This window comes from Cynocephalus volans, chromosome 2, assembly GCF_027409185.1.
Source record: "Cynocephalus volans isolate mCynVol1 chromosome 2, mCynVol1.pri, whole genome shotgun sequence".
NCBI classification, from domain to species: Eukaryota; Metazoa; Chordata; class Mammalia; order Dermoptera; family Cynocephalidae; genus Cynocephalus; species Cynocephalus volans.
In genome coordinates this window covers 29,381,584-29,404,504 of record NC_084461.1, presented here as the reverse complement: position 1 = coordinate 29,404,504, position 22,921 = coordinate 29,381,584, and the positions used below count along the sequence as shown (strand labels likewise).

At 43.1% G+C, this 22,921-nt stretch overlaps 1 protein-coding gene across 6 annotated transcripts in view; it reads right to left on the bottom strand.

Moving 5' to 3' along the window:
* The window catches only part of PDZD2 (PDZ domain containing 2), a 364,182-nt gene that overhangs the window by 178,399 nt on the left and 162,862 nt on the right, over positions 1–22,921 (bottom strand). Inside the window, exon 1 of one of the 6 annotated variants that reach the window (XM_063083839.1) lies at positions 19,092–19,138. The exons of the other annotated variants lie outside the window; for them this stretch is intronic. The gene's annotated coding sequence lies outside the window, so the exon portion shown is untranslated. Of the gene's footprint in view, positions 1–19,091; positions 19,139–22,921 lie in introns of those variants that run through there. 6 annotated transcript variants of the gene reach the window in all.

Sequence of the window (22,921 nt, the reverse complement as noted above, 5' to 3'; positions counted from 1 at the left end):
GTCTGTCCTTCTCTCTTGTGCTCCCGTGGCCCAAAAGTAGGCCTGTTAGATTACAGGTCTCAGTAAATATTTGCTGAATGATAATTTCAACCATTTCCTCCAAAACAATTCACCACAGCTAAAAATAAACATAAAATGATCCAATTTGCTTTTTAAAAAAATTTCAACTGCATTTATCAATGTAACCTTTGCTAGCATAGCTGTCCATTAGTGGGTGGCCTAAAAAGTGGGATGCAGGACGGACTACCAGGGTCTGGATAATCCAAATGGAATAAGTGAGAGCAATACTGCTGAAAACACATGGCCACCCTCCGCCTCCTCCTTCTTTATGGAATTCTCCAGGCTTCTGATTGTTATGCACTTGAGCGCCCCTTTGCAAAACCCCGGGAGAGATGGGGCAGCTTGAGTCAGTTGTGTTTCTGTCTGAGGTCCTTTGTCTTGACTGCTGTCGTGCTAACTCCCACCTGTGGGAACTTGAGGAGGTTAGCCGATTGTGGGATCTAAGTCTCAGGTTCCTCTTTTGTAAAGTGGACATAATAGGCCCTGCACCTCGTAGGGTAGGAGGATTAGTGTCAACATGTGTATGCTGCTTAGCATAATGCTGCACAAATAGAATCACTGGAGTTTATTTTGCTTTATCAGTTAATATGGTCTGCAGAGCTGTCAACTTTTAGGATGGAGTTTTGCATGCCCAGAATGAGGAAGTGGAGTCAGACTAAGCACTATGAAATATGAGGAAATGGGATGAGATGAGCCAGCATTATTAAAAATACATTCCTGAGAGAATAACCCTAACTTACAAAGCAAGTCAAATCCAATCATAATGTCAAATATTAGACGTAGATCTTAGAACTCCTAGACCACCGAGAGAAAGATTTATGGAGAGCCTTCGGTTAAATACCAACTTACTGATCAGAGATCCCAGACCAAAACCATAGCCAGAAAGCCATCTTTCTATCTCTGTGTCTGAGGTTATAGTAGCTCATGTTTACCACACTTGGCTGCCAGGACATTTACAGCTTCCATTTGGCCCCCTAGCAATCACAAAGAATGTGTTCTGGCCCAAGCCCACCACTCCAGGGAACAATAACCATTTCATACATTGGTATTTAGTTACAAAGCTGAATGTCCAATAGCCAATCAAAATAAAGTTCCTGCAGATCAGATTTTGATCTCTGCAAATGAGGGTACACCAAAAAAGAGGAAACATTCTGTTCATAGAACTTTGAACATGTTTGCCTCCCATCCATTCACAGACACAGTTACTGCAGCAGTGATGAAATGCTGTACAGGAGAGTTCTGAGACAGGCAAGCCACACGGCATGGAATTTTGACACATTCTAAAAGATTTAAATAATAACTTAAAAAAGTCTGTGTCTTCAAATTGGCCAAATCTGAAAAACCTTAATGGATTTTAGTACAAAGCATAAACGAAAATGCCCATCATGACTCTGGTCTTTTAAAGGCAGGTGTTGCCGGAGAAATTGTGAGGCATCTCTGAAACCCGTCTTTAGCAGAGCTGAAATCAGATCTAGTGATTGAATCACAGAGCAGTCTGGTTACTGAAGGCACCCTTCTTTTCATCGTGGAAAAAAGTTTTTTTTCTTTATCTAACAAAGATGCTAAAGAGAGGCTAAGAAGAAAACATTTTAAAATCTGCTTTGAAAGGGAAAAAAAATCTCCAATCCTTCTCCTCTAAGGGTTGCATAGGAAAGAAGAAAAGGGAAGGAGAAAACAACTGAAAAGTAGGCAGGAAACATCAACAAGTTGACAAACTGAGGATAACTCTTGCTAAAACTGATTCGACCATTCGTAAGAATACTGGACGCTCTGCATCTTCTGCTAAGAGACTCAGGAGAAGGCTACCAGAATAACTAGAGTTCCTCTTGAAACTGAGTAAACTTAGGCCTGTGAACCAAACTGACTCCATTTTCCCTGCAGAGGACACTTTGTTACTTTTCCACTCTTCAGCCATGAGACCCCCCCCCCCCAGGGCACATGATAACCCCATGGCCCACCCTGATAAAATAAACTGAGATAAGGTGGGAACAGATATTCACTCAGTTGCAAAACCCTTCCCCAGGGCTTGTTTACTGTACTTGTAAAAATTAAGTTACAGATTAACCTTAAGACCCCTTTAGGAATTCCCGCATGCACACAAAGCTTCAAGGTGACCGCTACAATGACCCTCCTGGGGTGATGGTGATGACCACCACCTCCACCTTGGCCCTACTGAGCAGGTGCAAGGACCAAAGCCCTAACTGAGCATGCACTCCATGACACAACCAGGAAGAACAGAATGGACCACCTCTAAAGGTGCAGAATGATGATGCTGGCCTGCATCTCTTAATCCTTTTCCCTGTAAAGGACCCTGAACAGCTCCGCTTGGAGCCTAGCTTTACTGTAGCTACCCGCCTTATGCATAAGTCTATCCCCTCTTTTAATAAAGTGTTGCTTGCTTTATTGCTGGGTTCATTGTTCACCTTTATGACCCAAGAGCCTAATTTGGTATAAATCAGGAGGTAAGGGGACTCTGGGTGCTGGGAATGGCCCTGGGATTTTCCCATGCAGCACACATGCTGCTCTAACATCTGCACCAGTGAAAATTGGAAAGCCTCGGGCTACAGAGGAGACTCGAGCTGCAAGAGGCAATTGGCCACTGGGACTATTTTGCTCTTGACTATTTTGCTCTCATGTCTCTGCTGCTGGTAAGTCTTTCCTGGAGCCCCCCGGCCTAAATTCTGACAAGACAATGCTTTATTCTCTTTTACTCTCCCTTTTTCCTCCCCTTTTCTTCTTTACCTTTCTCTGATTTTTCTGAGCCCTCTTCTGCTGTTCTGTAATAGACGCACCCTGGAGGGCTCCTGGCTATGCTTTGTTTCTCTGATTTAAATCTAGGCAGTACTTTTCTTCTTTATGCCAAAGTGAGGAGAACTGCTTTTATCAATTACTGTGTCAGTGGAATAGGTTGGCCCCACGGATTAGGACTAGGATTAACTGGACCCCACTGTTCCTCCTTCCTCTTTGTTTGTTTGCTTGGTTAGACATTTAGTCGAGTACCAGTAATCTGAATAAACCTTCCAATCCTTGCACCAACTCTTGGACTTTCTAGTCATTTGTTTAGTGCAAGAGAGCAAGCCGAGCTGGTCTGTCGATAACACTCTCAACTCCAGCCTTTAGTCTCAAAAAATAAAAGGTGTGTGACAACTTGCTGGGTCATAATTGAGGAGAAATGTCAATTCTTAACACCCGTTTGAGCACTCCAACACTGATGGGCATTAGAATATAAGTGGGTGGCCATTCCCAGTGAATGACCACATCAATGTCATGTTCCAACAACTGATCTACCTTCACTGCTGGATGGTGCCATCTCTGTACGATCAGTTAGTCAGTGGGGGCTGGGAGTGGATAATAACAGATATTAACACTGGGTTCACTATTTTCACCAAATTCCAAAATAAACTCAGGCCACTCAACCACCAAATAAGAGGACCTGCATGTTGGTAAGCACCTCTCCCATCATCCTTTGCTTGTGGCCCCTCTAAACAAGAGGCGCAGGAGTCTCACAGCAAGCTATGCCATTCAGAACTTTGAGACTGTGTTCTTTTGAGATTCAGAAAAAGGGAAGAACAGTGCTTTTACAGTTGAATTCTGGGAAGACAGGCTAGTTGATGGGAACACTAGAAAGGAATGGAATCAGTTTGGGACCTGAAAAAAAGTCACTGGGGGAGGCGGGCTGGAGGGTACTTTCTGTGAATGGAGAAGTGGCCAGGGCAGCTCTCCCAGGCACGCTGGGCTGTCATGTTTTGAGTTACCACCAATTGTGAGCAATCTGTGCATGTGAGGTTCTAAGATTCTTGTTGAGCTTATAAATCATAGTCAGGGTATTTTTCTCCCTGTCTCACGAAATAAAACACAAACCACTTCAAATCTCTGGATTCTAGTTTATCGCTCTTCCAAGACTAGGGCTAGAGCCAATTAATACAGAGCTGTAAGATATCTACATTAACAAGAATAGGCCTTTCAGCAAAGTTTCTAAAGCAATTTCTGTGAAGCAACTTTCCTTTTGACCTCTGTGATCTTACCAGAAGTGATATCATTACAATAAACAAAGCACAGAATTTTAAAACAAATTATGAAAGAAAAAAGGTTGACTTTCTGATAAAGCACTAATAAGTCTAAACTATTAATAATCCTATGCTACTCATAAGAGTGGTTTCAAAATAGCAGTAATCTTATCCTACAATAATGGTTAACATTAATTGAAAGCTTAAATTGGGCCAGGTATGTGCAATATCCATTGAATCCTCACCAGCCCCCATGAGTAGATACTACTACTATCTGCATTTTACATATAAATCTGAGGCACAGATAGTTTCCGAGGTCATGCAGATGTGAAAATGTTGTCACCCGAGCAGTCTGGCATCAGAACCCAGTAGTCTGAAAAGCTGCATAAACAATGAAACTTTGTAAGAATTGAATCTGAGGCCGTAACTGGTCACAACCCAGAACTGGAGCTCCACTGTGTTCATCTTTATTCCCCTGGCGCACTGCCCGACTCCAGTCAGTGCCCTCTGTGCTTGGGGAAATTTGTGTCATTGTGGATGACAATGCGATTACAGAGATCATAATTCAATATGGGGCTGAAGACCTGCAGCCTGTTGTTTACATTTAATTATCAAGACCAATCTCTAAACAATTGGAAACAATAGGAGGATGCTGTAAGATTGCTGGAAACAAAAATCCAAATTTAAAGATCAATAGCATTTGTTTACACCAGTAGTAACCAAATAGAGAACAGTAAAACAAAACAAAACAAAAATAGGCTGCCATAATAACCAAAACTATAAAGTACATAGGCACAAGTCTAAAAGCAACTTCAGTAAGAAATTATGAAACTTTATGGAATGACCTAAAAGAGGATTTGGGTTAATGAGGTGATAAACATTATTTATGGAGAGCAAACATTTTAAAGATGTCTATATCTCCCAGTTAACCAATAACTTAACTGAAATTCCAATAAGATTGCTCAACAAGGATTCTTAGGAAACTGGAACATGTTTTAATATTTATATGGGAGAGTACAAGATTGAGAATAACTACAACAATTTTGAAAAAGTAATACAGAAAGGATAGACTCACCCTATCAGATATTAAAACATTAGAAAACTATAGTAATCACGACAATGTGATATTGATGCAGGAATAGACAAATTATCAGAAGGGAATAAGAAGCCCTAACATTGACTTATATGGTTTCAGGGACCATATGACATATGTGAAGCAAGATCATGTTAATCACTGTGCTGGATTTTTAATCCATTTGAAATTTATTTTGAATCATCTTAAATTTGTTTTTCTCTTCAGAGTGAGGTAAAGATCTAATTACATATTTTTCACGTAAAAGCGTCCACACAAAAAAACACCTAAATATGAAAAATTACTAGAAGGAAAAAGTGGTGGGAGAGAATTTTCTTAAAACAAAACAAAAAAGGTAGTTAAAACGAATGACTCCATTAACATGGCCAGATCTCAAAAAGAAAAAAATGTAGGGTACAAAAAGTGAGATGCAATATGATACCATTAACATCAATTAAATGATACATAAAAATGCATATTTTTATCTACAAATAATGCCTACTATTTAAACATCTAAAACTTAGACTGGAAGGATATGCAGTAAACTGATGAGAGACAGAACTGGGGTTAAAGGGTACTTTAGTTATAACTATAGATTTTTGTTTAAATGAATAAAACCTAAGAGCAACTATGGCAACATACTAATGGCTATTAAGTCTAAGTGGCAGGAATATGGATGTTTGCTAGATTATTCTTTGCACTTTATCTTTTAAGTTTTTAAAAGAATTCTCAAAACACAAATGTTAAATCTAGAGTTTCTTTATCGACTTCCCTATCAACCCAAATTGTATTTTCTTGATCATTTATAATCTCATTCTTACTTCAAAATATAGAATATCAACAGGACAAACAAATAAATGTAGTCATTGATCACAACTGTGATGATTAACCTTATGTGTTAACGTGGCTGGGCTATGGTTCCCAGTTGTTTGGTCAAACACCAGCAAAGATGGTGCTGTGAAAGTATTTTTTTAGATGTGATTAACATTTAAAAACAGTAGACTCTGAGTAAAGCAGATTACCCTCGTAATGTGAGTGGGCCCTGTCTAACTAGTTGAAGGCCTTAAAAGAAAATATAGAGGTTTCCTGAAGGAGAGAGAATTGTCCTCAAGACTAACATAGAAACCCTGTCACCCTGCCTGAGTTTCCAGCCTGCCTGGCCTGCCTTGTGGAATTCGGACTCAAGACAGCACCATTAGCTTTTACTGAATTTACAGCTTGCCTTACAGATTTTTGGATTTGCCAACCCCACAATCTTGTGAGCCAGTTTCTTAAAAGAAATCTCAATTTCCACTCTCTCTGCCCTGCCTCCCCCCGCAACGAGGGGTCTTCAAAAAGTTCATGGAAAGAAAAAGATAATACAAATCTTCCCATGAACTTTCTGACGACCCCTCGTACACGTTTGCGTGTGTGTATATCTCCTCTTGGTTCTGTTTTTCCGGAGAACCCTGACTACTCACCAGTGTTGCAAGTTTCAGGGCAGCCATGGTTTCTTCAACAACAAAATGGCCCACAATTCTTGTAACATTAAAAAGGGTAGAAAAGTGTGCTTTGGAGGAGGGAGGGGACAGTGATAGGCCAGTTAATGGTGACACATTGGGATTAAACACATTTTGTGCCTGTCTTCTAGGAAAATATATCTCATGAGAAGATAAAGTTCTTCAGTAAGGTGGCTTCCTGACGGATATGTGTTTTTTCTTGGTGGGAATTTTCCTGTCCACTTACAATTACTTATTGGCAAGAGGTTTTGTGGGAAGGACACAAGTCTTCACTCCTATGTGGGGGGTGAAGAAAAGCTGGAGAAGTGAGATCTATCCTTCCCGTACCGTGATTTACCTCAGGGCAGTTCTCTGTGCTTGCGTCACCAAAACCACATGTTGACAGGTTGCCTGAGATCGACTGCTCTCTATAGACTAGTTCTCCTCCAGATGGGCCCTGTTTTCCTCACACTTATCAACAGTGTCCAGTGGGCTAGCTACAGAAAACACTCTTAATCTGCTTAGCATACCCCCAAATATCACATGCCTCAATACAAAGTGACCCCCAAATACAGGTTGGTACCCCTTTTCCGGCGGTTGATCTTTTAGAGAAAATATATTCGAGTCAATTTAATATTCTACATTTCTGTTCATTTTATTTTATTTTGGTTTGGTTCTTGCAAACCAAGAAAGTTCGAGCAACACAACAAAAATGGAGCTATTGAAGCAATGATTCAAGATGACAATAATACAAGGGTACTTCAAAACGCTCATGGAAAAATAGAACTAAAAGACAATACAAATCTTTCCATGAATTTTTTTAAGTATCCTCATATATATTATAAAAATATTTCTTATTTCTGGCATTTCCTATATAATTAGAGGTGAACTAAAGACATCTCCACTAGATCATAAGATGACCCCAAATATAAGTGATCCTCTACTATCCCAATCAGATGATAGTTAAAAAAGTTTGGGGCACAATTTGATGGCAAATGAAAGAATCTATTATCATTAGATGTAAATATTCCATTTATGATATTAAAATGTTACACTTATGATATTTACCTTAAGATATTAATATAGCAATACACATATAGATGTGCATATTACATGCAATATTATGCAAACATTATGTAAATTAATGCTAATATAGAAAGATTCCTGGTTTCCTCCCACCTCTGGCTCTCACACTTTAGGAAAATGTGTATTCAAAGTCTTCAGTGGCACTGGCACCCTTTCCTGTAGTTACAGCTACTTTGCATTGTCCAGAACAGGTCCTCTTCACTTCGATCTAAGTTATTTAAATAAGGTTCTTAGGGCCGGCCTGGGGCTCACTCGGGAGAGTGCGGTGCTGATAACACCAAGGCCCCGGGTTCGGATCCCATATAGGGATGGCCGGTTAGCTCATTGGGTGAGCATGGTGCTGACAACACCAAGTCAAGGGTTAAGATCCCCTTACCAGTCATCTTTAAAAATAAATAAATAAATAAATAAATAAATAAGGTTCTTAACTTGTTCCTTTTTAAAATGAGCTTTAGAAGCCTTGTTTACAAAGAAATCCAACACTTGTTACTATAAGGTCAGATGCCCTGGAATATCACTAGATTTTTTTAACCACACCCCCTTTTTAAAAATATGATTTCTTCAGCTGACCTCCAAGCATCCAAAACCGCAGTGACTAAGGTCATGTCAGGCTGTGTGTTCCCTAAATAATACTTTGATGTTCGAAATAAAATAATTGCAAGCTCCTCTCATACCATGAGAAAAATCTTTTTGTGGGGGAGAAAAACCGTGCCTCATATTTGGGCATATTTGGTAAACTGTCTAACTTCATTTCCTTTTTTCCCCTCAGCAGGCGGCCCATGGCAATGAGGTACAAAATCATAAATAAACTTTCTCAATGTAAAGTTGGAGGACTCCAATGGAATCTAAAATGGGTCCAGAGGACCCAGAAACAGGTGCCTCTCCTACAGGGACAGATGGATACTGTCACAGGAGCCAGGCTGGGGGGCTACTGGCTTTCTGTCGGGACTTTCGTCCTTTTTTTCCCCCTCTCTAAATAATTTGTGCAGTTGTGGTGTGATATCTTTAAGGGTGCCTGACAGGAGAGTACCTGCTGGGGAGACTCCCAGACAGCTGTGTGGCCCCGAGACCTCCCAGATGCTGTCCGCACTTTCTGAAGGGGTCAGACCCACACTCTCTCTGCCCTCAGATGCCTGAGCTGATGGCATCAGGAGCAAGAATCCGCTCTAGCACTGCAGGAATGCACTGCTAACAGTAAAGCCAGCCAGAGGGGACTCTATGTAAGAGACAGGGAGGATTTTCTGGAACATTCTGAAGAGCCTACATACCTCGGGAGCCCCTGCCTATTACCTATTTTAACAACTGTAGTGGAAAGGAACAATGGACAGCACTCCAAGCTCACTGCAGCCAATACATTTCTGTGCAGAGGAGAGGGAGAGGAGGAGGAAAAAAGAGGCTGATAATGATGAATATGCATCAGCAGCAACAGTGAGTCATGAAGGAGAGGAAAGCCATGTGGCTAGAGACTTCCTCCAGGACAGCTGACCAAGTCTAGATTCTCACCAGCGGACAAGAACGGATTATGTCCTAAACTAACATGGAGTCCAAGCACCTTTGGAAGTTTGATAGTTAGAACGTAAAAGGTGGGAATTTACCTCATTCTCCTTGGGTTTTTCTCCATTAAGAAAGCTGACCAGGGGCCGGCCCGTGGCTCACCTGGGAGAGTGCGGTGCTGATAACACCAAGGCCACGGGTTCAGATCCCTCTATAGGGATGACCGGTTTGCTCACTTGGGAGAGCGTGGTGCTGACAACACCAAGCCAAGGGTTAAGATCCCCTTAACAGTCATCTTTTAAAAAAAGAAAAGAAAGCTGACCAATCTTCATTTTATGAATGAGGAAACTGATTCAGGGATGTTACCAGTTCGCTGCAAAGTGACAAAGCACATCAGAAAAAGCAGCAGCACACACAGCTCTAGTGGAGAAGTTCAATTTTATTAAGTGCTTATGTGCCCGGTGCAGTGACAGACACCTCAAACCTTGCCACCAACCTACAAGAGAGCAATAAAGCTTATTCCCAAATCTACATTGAGAAAATCAAGGCAGGGATGCTAACCACCTTCCCCCAAAGTAGTGTGGGACAGCTGGGGAAAGTAGTGATGTCACTACTTCACGGACATGGTTTATTTGTGGAGTCAGACAGAATTGAGTACGTGATACACCACATCACAGTGCCAGTGTAACTCTGGGTATGTCACAGCTCCTCTGAGCCTCAGGTCCAGATCTGCAAAATGAAGACAACCTTAGCTCTCTGAGGTGAGACCGTTTAGTTGAGGCCCTGAGCACAAAGCCTGGCACATAGCACTAAGCTGACGCACTCGGTAGTGACGCCATCCCTTCCCTTCTCTTTCCATAATCTGACTCTAAGTCTCCCAGGTGCAGGTAATGACTTATCAGGCCCTTGGCTGATGTGCACCTGGAAAGAACATACATACAGAAGGCGGAACACTAAATATCTGGCATTCATCTGATCACACACAGACCTAAGCTTGCAGTTATCTAATTTGTTTTCCACCTTAAGCCAACTTTGAGCTGTGAATTTAGTGGAACTAAAGGTTTTTGATTTTGTAGGGAACACCTTACGCTTCTACTAAACAGACCCATGAATGGCATCATTACGGGAGCAGCACTGATCCTGGGTGGCAGCAAACGCCCCCCAGGGAAAGGCTCTACAGCAGCCCTGGCCTGGCTTAAGGAGACCTCATCTTCTGCAGATAAGTGCTGAGACTGTGGCTCCAGTAACCTCAGAATATTAACTCACTCAGTCCACCCCAGGATCTCGTATGTACACATAAAATGTTGTTCCAAAGTTTAAAGTTGTTGAAGAAAGATGTCCAAGAGAGGCTGTGGGTTTGTCTCAATATTCCCCCAGCTGTCTACACATGTGGCTATGCTGAAGCCTGGGTTGGAGTCCACCGCCTGCATCTTATTAGGTCCTTTTATGAGCTCAGAGCTTGACTATCTGGTTTGCATTTGCAGCACATAGGGAAGCAACAAGGGGCAGCAGGAGGCTTTCTAAAGGATACCTGGTAGAGGTAAGTTGCACCAGAAAGCACCTAGAAGATGACCAGGCAGTGTGACCAGATGAAGAAGGGGAAAGAAGCCTAGGAAGAGAGCCAGGGAAGCAAGTTCTGGTACGATCCATACATGACATCTACTAAGTGTGCTTCAGACAAAGCCCTGAACCTCTCAGCCTAAGCTTCAACTTAAAAGGACAAAACCGGATTAGATACATTCTGAGATTCCTTCTAGCTTGAAAATTCCATTATTTCAATCCTTTAAAAAAATCCCCGACTCTGAAAAAACATGAATGCTAATACCTAGCAGAACATGTTGCTTATAACCGGCACTTGGTAATTGTTTACTGCATAAACGAATGAACCAACACTAATAAAAATACAAAGGAAGATTATGACAATTCAGTCACAGACACGATACCCACATACATACTACATGTTTCATGCACTCCTATATATATGTTATTATCTTACTTTGAGTTGCTAATTGTTGTGACCTCTGTATGTAAAACATTGTAGGGAGAGGGCAGAATAATCCTCCCCTTCCCCCAGGACTAGTAACCTACTGGAAAGGACAGAATAGACACGACAATAAGACAAGACACAGTGCAAATTCAGATGTAGTAAAGTTGATGTAACTGGTATTTTAGAGCCAGACATGACAACTGAGCTTACATGACAGAAAGACGGACACAAACTATATTCGTCAGGGTCCAGCAGGAAACAGAAGGCACACTCAGAAGGGCTTAACTGAAGAGTATTTTATGCAGGGACTATTTACAGAGGTGCAGCAGGAGTCGGGCAGGGTGCAGCACCCAGGGACTGATGGCAGGGAAACTATTACTACCTCTAGGTCTGAAAGGTAAGAGGAGGAAGCAGCGTTACTGGACCGTGTGGGCGCTGGAGCCAACGTGAGCTGCCGCTCAAGAACTTAGAAGAAATCAGCCACTGTCAGAACCTCAGAAGGGTAGGGGGACAGTGACGAGGATAAATACACTGATACTTTCTTTCTGCCTTCTGATCCCCTGCCAGCGCCTCCCACTGGCTGAACCCAACCAGAGACAGAAGGCCAGGGAGTCCAGATGCGGCAGTTCATAGAAGTGATCTTCTTGGTACAGAGGAAGGCTGAGAGTGAATGTGGGGCGGGGGAGGAGAAAACAATCCCATAGAAGTATCAATTACACACACCCGCGTGTACATTTGTGACTTATTTGGGACAAATATATTTTTGACTTTTCAAAAAAGATTATTTGTTCTACAACAGGGCTTCACCATAGGATTAATCTAAATGTAAATATCAAGGTCTTCTAGCTTATCTCAGATACAATTTAATTTATAAAAAACAGGAACTTCCTTAAGTGTAAATAACTTCTACAGAATGTTGGCATTGTTTAAGGCATGGTGACAAAATTGTCTCATAACAGTTTTCCTTAATCCTCTATCGCCACGAGCTTCCCAATTTCCAAAGACAAAATAACCCCCCAAATTTGCACACTAATGCATTTTTCCATTTATATTTTCTGTCAGTTGGCAATTCAAACAAGAATTTGGAGGTCAGCCAAAAGTCTTAAATAATGAACGAAAGAGTCAGATATATGAGTATTATCTCTAGATGCAAAAGTGTAATAAGATGTGTTATGAGAAAGCACCTGGAAAATGGCACTTGGCAGGCGACATTTCCGGGATCTGCATTTCAAAGGGCAATTCCCTGCCAACGACAAATGCTTAACCTTAACAGGGACCCTTGGAAAGAGTTTCAAAATATTAGCACCTCCAAAATGCTATCTACTTTTGTGCAGAGTTCTACTGATGGCAATGGGAATCTGGAACTGGGATGAAGACAGAACCTCTCCTAAGGATGGGGGGCTGGGGGGGAGTGGAGAATAACATGGGAGTGGGGAGGAGAATTAAAAACAGTCTCACGGTCACTTCTCAATTAGTGACCTCATGTCTGAGATTTCTTAGGACAGTCTCATTCTTAGATGTTTCAGCCCATACTATGTAAATGTCCAATCCTGGGGAAACAGTTGCACAAATTATGGTCCTTCGACTCTACGGGGAAATATGCTGCCATTAACATTAATGAGTCTAAGGGGCCGGCCCGTGGCTCACTCGGGAGAGTGTGGTGCTGATAACACCAAGGCCACGGGTTCAGATCCCATAAAGGGATGGCCGGTTGCTCACTGGGTGAGCGTGGTGCTGACAACACCAAGTCAAGGGTTAAGATCCCCTTACCAGTCATCTTTAAGAAAAAAAAAAAAAAAAAAACATTAATGAGTCTAATAACACAAAAAAACCCTTGTGTTTATTTATTCACAATCACACTTGAACCCCTATCATATACTACAGTTGATGTAAGGGTGTTCAGCATATAATGATGAATTATATAGTGTAAAGCATACATGTTATATAATACAGAATGGGCTTCAAAACCAGACTGCCGATGTTTGAATCTCTGCTCCATCACTGAAAAGCTGGACAACCTTGAGCAATTTCCCTAAATACTGTGTGGCTCAGTGATCTCCCTTGTAAAACAGGGATAACAACGTCTTCTTCATAGGATAATTGTAAGGATGAGATAAGCTCATACATGTGAAGCTTGTAACAGTGCCTGGCAGGTAGTAAGTGCTCAATAAATCTTAGTTACATTATAATATGAAGTGCCTGTCTTTAAAGTCTTGGTTTAATAAGAGACACAGATACAGGAAAATATGAGGGTATAATGCTAAGAGCAATTAAGAAATTCCCTCTGGGCTAACATTATGTCAGGAATGGAACAGCTCAGGAGGGCCTTCCATTTGTAAAAATAGAGAATCATTGCCACTTGAATCAGACAGGAAAACACAGGAATGAACAGTCTACTTTCTCCGGCATTCTGGTCTTCCTGCCACCACCGAGCACTTTCAGAGTTTATTTCATCTTCAAAGCTTCCTAAAGTCTGGGATGTACAAAGACAAAGGACGGAAGACAGAAGAAACATACCAAGTGTGCAGGCGGACTTGTCAGCTGCTGCAATCACAGCAGTGAGTCAAAACTAGTGTTTGGCTTTTCACAGGCTAAAGTGCATGAGGTCTCTTCAGTGCCATGTCATTTAAAAACAGTCTTCACTTTGGTGACAGCTCAGGATGTTCTCTTACTGGGATCAGCTAGCGATCTCCAAAGAAACCCTCTTTCCCACCGAAATGTCTCAATGGTTATTCTTTCCTTTGAAGTTGGATGAGAAAATAAAATCACTTTCATCTGTGTAGAAAATAGGCAGAGTAGAGAGGAATCCTACTTGCAATCAAAATGAGGCAGCTCAAAGTGGAGTAAGCCCATGGTCTGCTTTAACTCTTTTTTGGAGATGAGGCAATGCATAAATAAATCTCCACCTGTATCAGTTTGGCAGCAAATGATACCAAACCCTGACTCAAAATTGCTTAAACTGGGAGGAGGAGATTAATCATCTCACATGCCGGGAAGTGCAAGGAAGGGTGGGGCTCGAGTCCGGCTTCTGTGAGACTCTTCGGGACCTGCTCTCTCCTGAGAGTTGGCTTCTTCCTAAGGCTAAAGGCAAGGTGCCTATAGCAGTTTAGACAGCAACATGCCAAGGAAGCAAAGGGGCAGTCTATTTTGTATACTTTTCTTAGTAATGAGCGAAATTCCCCTGGAAGCCCCACAGCAGACTTTCCTTCACACTTCACTGTCCAGACTTGGACAGCATTCTCTTTCCTGCACTTGTCTCTGGGGTGTGGAATACAGGGACCATGACTGGCGTGGGCTAATCATCTCAGAGACCAACGCTTCTGAGTCCACAGGACCACTCTACCACCCCATGGGCTGCTGGTGAGGAACAAAGAAGGAACTGAACATAAACCAATTTCAAAGTTAACATGCTGCACGGTTATCTTCATGATAGACTCTGGTACGCCATCGCATCAGACACGTTCAGCAATGCCTTCTGTCTGATACTCCATGCACAGAAGCAGCACAATGAACGACTCGATGGAGAAGACTCTACACGCCAATACGAATGCCCAGTAACCACTCTGTTCAGGGCCTTGACAGTTTTAATTATTACTGCTGAGATGAAAGTACAATCTGGCCTATTTGCATCTCTGTCCCAAGTGGGCACCTGCAGCAGTGGGGTACAAATGCAGAAGGAAGAACTGAGAAGAAAGAGGGTTCCAGGGCAAAGTTGGCATCAGGCAGGAAGACTCATTTGCCAGTAAACATGATGGACTGAAATGAGAGTAGAGGAATTCTTAAAAGTGTGGGGAGGGGCACTAAACCCTCAAAGATATGAGAACAGAAGAAACGATGATTGTAACAAAATTTTGGAAGCTGGAAAGCAGATGAACTAGTGGTAACTGACTCTGCAGGTGAGGGAAAGCTCAAATCTAGCACAGCAGGCTGGGATTCATGTCACAGAACTCCAGAGCACCTCCAGAGTTGGGGACACCATGCACTGAGGGGGCAGAAGGCCCCGCAAGTAGGAAGGCTGGCTGAGGGTGTGTGCACGAAGCCATCAGACCCCCGTGTCACCTCTCTTAGTCCCAGATCCCAAGTGAGAGCCTGCATTCTGCAACCATTTGCTCTGCTGAATCACAGCAACTCTGGATTCAGACATGCCAGGTGTAGCTGAAGGAAGGAGCACCGCTTTAAAAACAGAGGAATGAGACAAAGTCTCCATACTAAATGGTTAGACTCTTCTCATCTGGCTCCCAGAATGCCGCAGTCAACCAATTCCCCTCAGTGGGGGGGATTTCTCTTCACCTGGTCAGTTTCCCCAGAGAGGAAAGACTTTCCACTAACAGGTGGGAGTCTTCCAACGAAACCAGCAGTAAGATAATCCTACCTCTGTGCTAGCTGCACATTCAAACTGCCTGGGGGCTTTTAATACTCATTAATACCTGAGCCCCAGCAAGGTCGTAGGTCATTAAGTTACTCAGCAAATATGTAATGGAAAAATTTTACTGTGTGCCAAGCATTGTTCTAGATTTCGAGACACTGTTCTAGATCTCCTTATTGATAAGAAGGAACTATTCTTTTTTTTTTTTTTTTTTTTTGTCTTTTTGTGACCGGTAAGGGGATCGCAACCCTTGGCTTGGTGTCGCCCGCACCTCGCTCAGCCAGTGAGCGCACCGGCCATTCCTATATAGGATCCGAACCCACGGCGGGATCGCCGCTGCGCTCCCAAGCACTGCACTCTCCCGAGTGCAACACGGGGCCAGCCCGGAAGGAGCTATTCTTGATTAGAAGCTTTGTCCATACAGACCTTCCAATTAGCTTTTCAGTGATCAGTCAAGAATCAGACATTTGAGGAAAGCCTTTAACCTGGAAGAGATTAAAAACCAAACAAAATAAAAAAGAAACTAAGAGGAAATCAGAAGAAACAAACAGTACAGGGAAAAGAGAAACACTTCAAAGAAGCTGTAATTGAGATCTGCAGAGTTGAGAAGATTTTCATCCATGAAACAGTAACAGGAGGTTTTAAGAAGAAAATTTCAGAGATTTTTAAAGAGCTCTTGGGAATTAGAAATTTTATGGCAGACATAAAAATTGAACATATGGGTTGGAAGATAAAGTGAGGAAACTTCCCAGGAAGTAGAACTTTTTAAAAAAGGAGATAGGGAATATAAGAGATAAAATAAGAAAACTACAGATTCAATCCACGAGAGCCTCCTTCCAATTAATAGGTGTTCCAGAAGAGAGGGTAGGAAGTCATTTTTAAAAAACACTAGAAAACTGTTCAGAACTGAAAGGCAGAGTTTTCAGATTGAGAAAAGCCCACTGGAAGCCTAGTAGAACGGATGGAAAAAGACTCACACCAAGGTATATGAGGGTACTTCAAAAAGTTCATGTTAAGATAGAATTGAAAGATAATACAAATCTTTCCACGAGCTTTTTGAAGTACCCTCAGATTATAATATAATTTCATTAAAAAGAGAGAGGATATTACAAAGGACAAAGGGGAAATTTTAAAAACTTCCAGAGAGGGGAGAAATAGATTCAAAGCATCAGGAATTAGAATGACATCAGACATCTCAACAGCAAGACTGAAAACTGGAAGAGCAATGCTTTCCAAATTCAGGAAGAAAGTGATTTCCAGCCTAGAGTTCACACTCCATCCAAACTATCAGTCAACCCTGGAAGATCTCAAGAAACTCACCTTCCAGGTACACTTTCTCAGGAACATCTGAAAGATGTGTTTTACCAGAAAGAGACCATAACCAAAGAAGACTTGGAGTGTAGGAAAAAGGAGATGCCCCATGAGGAAGGGGGCAAAATGAACCCCCAGTATGATGATGAAAGGCAACCCCATGACAATGGCCATGTGGCCAGCCTCAAGAGCAGCAGCTCCAGAGCAGAGCAGGAGGAGAGCGCAGTGTGCGAGGGGAAGCAGGTGGCAGCATGCACTTTCTATTTAGAAATAAGAACGGTGTTGAAAGTGCTTGTCTCTGGGGCGGAGTCAAGGAGTTGTGGTTGGTGAGGGGTGGAGTGAGCGACTACCGTTCCTAGTTATAAGTCTTGTAGGAATAGTTGACTTTTTAATTTATTTGATGAGAATAAGAACCCAAGCAAAGATCAGGAAGAGATTCCTGGGTAGCATCCTGGAGAACCCATTCTCCAGAAGGCAGAGCACAGGCACTTGGCCAAACCTCTGGGAAACAGAAGAAGGCAGGTCCCAGTAAAATGGCAGAGCAGACGAGAAGAGACTTGATGGCCCAGGACGCGGGTGGAATGGGCTCACTAGTCCCCTTCCAGGAAGCAGTTCCTATGTGTGACTTGCCTGGAGCTTACACAGATCAGCAGGAAGAGGCTCAGAGGAAGCTCATATGTGCCAGGGGTGCTGTTGGGTAACTTATGGACATGACGAGGTGAACGAAAAGGCAGTTTTTGGTAACTTTGCTGCTCTTGCACTGTCTTCCTTTCACCCTGGAGTAGGGGGAATCTGAATACCTCTCCAACATTTACACCCAGCAGTGCAGGTTCTCGAGCTAGAGGCTGAGAGAGCACAGAGCAAACCTCAAATCCTGAGTCCGCATGGGTTTCCCCAGTCACTTTGCCTCACACTTGCTATTTCTGTTTTTTTTCTTTGTGGCCCACTCTGAGAACTTTTTCTTTCCTTTAGAACCTGACACACACCTCCTTCACCAAAGCATACCCTACCTGTAAGTCCCACAGCTGCCCTCTAGGGGTTTCACCTGAAATCCTGAAGCATTAACTGTAGTACCCTCTCAAATCTTAACATCTCAGCCAAAGAAGAGAGCCACTTCTCAGTGCACTCTACAGGTTAATGAGCATTAATGGCCAGATTAACACTGGGGGATAGGAAGATCCCCTTGCACCTTACTTTTTAATTCATATGCAATGTGAATTTAGAGTTGCAAAACAATGTAAGAGTGCAAAGTCTGGAAATAGTATATTTTGTGTCTTTAAAGTTACTTCGGTATTATTTACAGTTTATGATAGCTCCCTTATATCAAACTCAGCCTGATCTATTTTTATGAAAGGCGTTTACTGTTTACATTCCCAGTAATCTTTTCTCCCAGAAATGGTTCCCAGGATGACAACTGTAGTAACCTCTTCCTTTCCCTCCATCTCAAGAGACAAAATTGACTTTATTTCACTTCTAGTATTTAAAAACTGCCTACCAGAGAGGAGCTACATGATAGAAAATACCACTCTTTCCAAACATCCTTCACCTTTAAAAATCCTTGATTTGTGTAATCAAAACAGTTTGTGAATCAGTGGTGGGGCTGTTGTCCAAGCAGGCTGCTTAGTAGTTTAGGCAAAGATCTGTCCCCAAAGGAGATCACAACCTTGTGTGGATCATAAACACAGTTCTCGCTGTCAGAAAACAGCTTGGCTATTCCCAGCTTTGGCCCCCTGCTAGCCAAAGTGATAAGCAAGGGATCCTTGCTTATCATGTGATAAGCAAAGTGATAAGCTTGGGTATCCCCAGCAAGGGATACAGATAGTATGACAGATACCTGGGTTGCAGACCCCCTCCCCACCCTTTCTTGGGCTTCAATGGCACGTTGTATCCGAGGTGTCTGAAAGAACGGAGGCTCTGGAGCCCCTGTGCGCGCCCCTTCCCTGCCCATTGCACACACGCAGGGCGCCTCCTTCCGTCCAGTAATCGACAAACCAATTCCAAGTGACTTGTTCCTCCCAAGGAACACAAGCCCTCTCTAAACACGCAAATCCCCCAAGCCAGAAACAAAACACCCAAACGATCTGTGAGATGAGAACAGCAGACCTTGAGGTGGCCGCTCTGTTCCTCTGATGCTGTGGCTAATCCCCACATTTACGGATTCAGCCTCAACATGCACCCCACCCGGATCAGAGGGGGCAGCCTGAGGTTTCTGTGTTAGGCAGACTCCTACCTTCAGTTTGGAAGTCACCTTCGGATGCCTCCCGGGAGTCTCTGTCAGGAGCAGCTGGCCTCCTCCGGGCAATCGGCTTGCTCGGGCTGGGTTTAGCACGCCCGGGGGCCGATCATTAGCCTAATCACCTGCTGGCAGGCCAGCCGGGCTCCGAGCTCCGGACCGGGCCCTGCTGCGGTCCTGTCGCCTGTCCCGCGGCGGCTGCGAGCAGCCCTTCTGCAACATGGTTCCTGCAGGACTTCCCGAACGCCGCGCTCGGTCGGCTACATGTCTGTGGGAGGACCCCCTCCTTCCTCCTCAGGCCCCGGTTGAGGAGGTTATGAAAAGGCTGTAACGTAATCCTAACTCGGCTCGTCACTCCCCGGCTCACTTGTCAAAACTCCACAGCATTCCAGAATCCCTTCCCCGGTCACTCCCCTCGCAGGGAAAAGGAAACCGCCCCAGGGAGGATTTCAGGGAGTTTGAGGTTTCTCATTCAGACACCTCTGTTTACATCAAGCCCTCAGGAGCTTCCTGCGGTAAACTGGGAGCAGGTTGGAAGGAGAAAACACCCTAGCCCGACCGGGTACCCTCACCCTGCTCAAAAGTTCTCCCTTGAGCCACTGCAAGAAGCTCCACCTCCCCCAGATCAATTCATTTCATAACCACTCAGTTTCATAATCAGCAGCAGCATGAGTTCTTATGTGGGGGGAGCCCCATCTAAAATCACAACCCGCACACGAGCAGGATGTCAGGGAACTTTCTAGAAATCTCCAGACTCTTTCTGCTGGAGTAGCCAAATTGACCACTGCAGAGTTGCAATCGCCGGTGACTGCACAACTTAAGCATTTCCTTTATACCTTCTCCGCTCCTCTGCCCCTCCCACCTTCTGCGGGGTTCAGTCAACAAGTCGTCCCCTGGAGGCCTGAATGGGCTTGGGCCGCGCAGCCATCTCTCCAGCTGCAAACTGATGAGGAAGCCCGACCCACGAGGCTGAATTGTTTACATCACACCCACTGAGGGCTTCCTGTCTTTAATTAATGGGAATACAAATAAGACAGGAAAAGAGCATTTGCTTTCCTTAAAGCAGGAGAGGGGGCTGGCAGAGAGACGGGGAGTCACCCCACATTTCATTGCTTTTTAAAACTTCAATTGTATTTTATTCCATTTTTCCACTCCTAACACTTGTTGAAAAGTAAAGTCATTGCTGTGCCAAACCTCAAACCATTAAGGTACTTCTGCTCAGAACACATTTTCACCTGGCTTTGAAAGGGAAGTTCGTTGGAGCTCCCTGGAGGAGCTGAGCAAGAGGTACAGAGAGCTCCTGAGGTTGAATGGCACAAATCTCAGCACAAACTCACTCAAGCCTGTGCCTCCCTCCTAGGACTTGCACAGACAGGCACACACCCATCCCACTCCTTGGGGTTCATTCCAGAATCTTGCCCCAGTCTCCCCACCCGTATTCCTCCAAGCTATGCTGGCATCCAGCAGTCACTAAAAGTAAATGAGCTTGCAACAGACAGATCTGGTGGAATTCGAAGCAATTAATTATAATGGAAGAGCCAAAAGAGGCCTTCAATTCCCAGCACCATCACTGCCACTGGCATGGGTAATTAGAGCCTAGGAGGAGCCAACCCATGTCAATCCCGGGCTGGAAATCTGCCCACTGTCAGAAGCAGCCCAAGAGCAGACAGTAAATAATCATCATAATTATCAGTCTTGGAATTACCCTCAGTTGCTTCATAAAGGTCAGCACAACAGCAAACCCGGAAACAGGCAGGAGTGCCAGGCTGTGGCATTCCTCCTTTGGAAGGAAACAAAACCCCAGGATAAAGTTTATCTCCAGGAGGTGCGGGTACTGCAACCGACAAAACCTCAAGGAGTTCCAGAGAACACTACATATGCCCAAGTGAGAACAAGCTTTGCAAGCCAGTGCTCACAACACCGCAATTCCTGGATCAAAGCAAATTTATCTGATGACTGTAGAACAAACCAAGTGCATCAGAACTCTCTAATAGACAGTGTCTTGTTTACAAATATTACAAGAGTCTCGATGAAAGTTAACTCCTCCTCCTTCCCTTTTCCCACCCTTCTGCCATGGGGTGGTAGTCCTGGTGGATTCTTAGCTTACTTTTATGTGGCATCTCAGTATTTGCTGAGTTTTATGGGCATTAGGTTCAAATTGAATCATTTTCTAATAATAATTTCAGAAGTGCCCCTTTTTCTTCCTTTCTGTGTGCTTTTTTCACTGAATTTCCTAACGGCTTTAGCTTCTTTCTCCACTTCAGTCTGATACATGATTTATGATGTGTAAATCAATGCTGTTTAAAGTAAATCTACGGTTTTAAGTACAGTGCAAATAATATTCTGCCTCCCTTCCCCAATCTTTGTTGCCTAAGCTCATTTTAGGGTGTGTACGTGCTGGGAATTAAAATTTGACCGTATCTGTATCATATCTTAATTTCAGGAAAGCTTTAGCATGCATATGCAATTCGCATCAGCAGGCCAGAAAGATATGATCTGGTCCGTTTTTTCCCTAACCGGGTTTCACTGCTGACTGGAAAAGAGATCAATGGCTCAGTAAACAAAGAAATGCTTAAAATGTGGTCTATAATTTTTTCCTGGGCCTGGTTTAAATAATTCTTGAAATTGCTATATGCACACCCAGAGTCTACAAATAACATTAATTTGAGTGGGAATTACTGATACGTTAAGAGAATCCAAAGTAGCTTCAACACATTTAGGAAATGGTACGTTAAAAACAGTTTACAGTTCAGCCTCATGGCTCATTACAAAGCAGTATTCTCAGGGGTGATGATCAAAATGACAGGCACAAATGGGGCTTGATGTCTAGATTGAAGAAAAACTATACAGAGGTAAGGATCACAGCAGATCATGCATTTAAGAGGAATCTGCATGTCATACTGATAAGAGATAGACAATGTGATACCGGGATGAATTCACACTGGTGGGAGTTTGACATGAAAGGGAAGTGTCCCCCCCCAAAAAATAAAGAATTGGGCAGCAGACAGACTCTTTCTAAGGGGGTACATCCAGTCTGACACCCCTTATTTTAAGGAAGATGTGGAGACACTGGAAAGGTTCCAGAGGAGAACCTAAATGACTAAAGAGATAGAAAATAGAACCTATGAGGGAAGGTTAAAGGATTTGGAGTTGTTTAGTCTAGAGTGAAAAGTGCCTAAAGGCAAACAGTCTTCTCCTATTTGAAGGGTTATTAAAAAGAGGATACCGACCAGCTGTTCTTCATCTCTACAGAGGATAGAAGAGGTAAGAGACTCAAAATACAACATTAAATTTTGGGTCAGATATAAAGATGACTTGCTTAATCCTAATGGTAACTGACTTGACATGAGAATGGTTTCGTTTGACATCACTGCACAGTCTTCACCTATCAGCATCCATCCTAAGTGATAGTCTTGCATGTTTAGGCAGAAGCTAGGCTAGAGAACTCCATCTATTACCTCCCAGAACTACAATGCTCCTCAGTTATTTCGTCAAATGTAGAAGTAAACATCCTAGACCTCTATATTCCCTAACTCACAAACAAGGTGCCGTAAAAATGTAATGCTCCACAAAAACATCAAACCTTTGTTTTCTTTATTGGGATGGGTGTCTCTAAGAAGATGTCCAACTTCAGATATTGAATAGATGATAAGCATATTTCATAGATTCACTCCTATATATTGTTTCTATGTCCAGAAAGCACTGCTTTTTGTTTAGCAGGTACACAAATATTAGTTGATGATGATGATGATAGCTATGAATTATTAAGCTCTTATTATAGTTACGTTGGGCACCATGCTAAGTACTTTATGTAGTTTATCTATCTC